General features: G+C 36.3%; 1 protein-coding gene across 1 annotated transcript in view; it reads right to left on the bottom strand.

Annotated features, from left to right (window-relative positions):
* Positions 1 to 644, bottom strand: part of LOC107578801 (solute carrier family 12 member 3-like) — a 19,258-nt gene that overhangs the window by 14,469 nt on the left and 4,145 nt on the right. The window lies entirely within an intron of this gene.

The following is a 644-nucleotide window of genomic DNA, read 5'->3' as shown; positions in this document are numbered from 1 at the left end:
GCCTGATAAGACGTGCCCCAGTTCACCTCTGGACACACAATCAGACAACAGTTAGTGCATTCACATAACATGCTAATGGAAAACAGACACATTTCTTTAATCTCTGCTAAACGTATACTGAAATATAACTTTAAAAAATGCATTTGGGATTCTGTAGCTCAGCTGGTAAAGCATGATAAAAATCAATAAGCGTACATGTAATTTAAGGGTCTTATGAAAAATCCAATGCTTTAAAATAAAAGAGTCTGATAACTTTTTCAATTAAAAACTAAATGATATTGTTGGTGCTGCAGTAACAATGGTAATGAACCTCAGATGCATATTATTATTGGAAAGTATAATCTGCATCATGTACTCACGAGGTTTTTTATAGTTGACGTAGCCTAAGAGGCAGAGCACGATAGCAAAAGTGATGAGAGCAGCCCACCACGTGAACAAAAACATGAGGAGGAAAGACAAGACTGCAGCAAACAGAGACGTCCATGGAGAAAAGTAATGATACTTGGGCCGCCAGCCTACGAGACACGACAAACAATTCCAAATGTATTTATTTATGTTTGTTTATTACATATTTGTCCGTTTATCCAGTTTGTTGTTTACACAATGTAAAACTGATGAGGATGATGATGATAATCAGGTTCTCA

The sequence above is a fragment of the Sinocyclocheilus grahami genome, unplaced genomic scaffold, assembly GCF_001515645.1.
Source record: "Sinocyclocheilus grahami isolate Dianchi unplaced genomic scaffold, SAMN03320097.WGS_v1.1 scaffold12069.1, whole genome shotgun sequence".
Classification (NCBI taxonomy): domain Eukaryota; kingdom Metazoa; phylum Chordata; class Actinopteri; order Cypriniformes; family Cyprinidae; genus Sinocyclocheilus; species Sinocyclocheilus grahami.
Note: the sequence above shows the minus strand (reverse complement) of the source record. Positions and strands in the feature narration are given on the sequence as shown.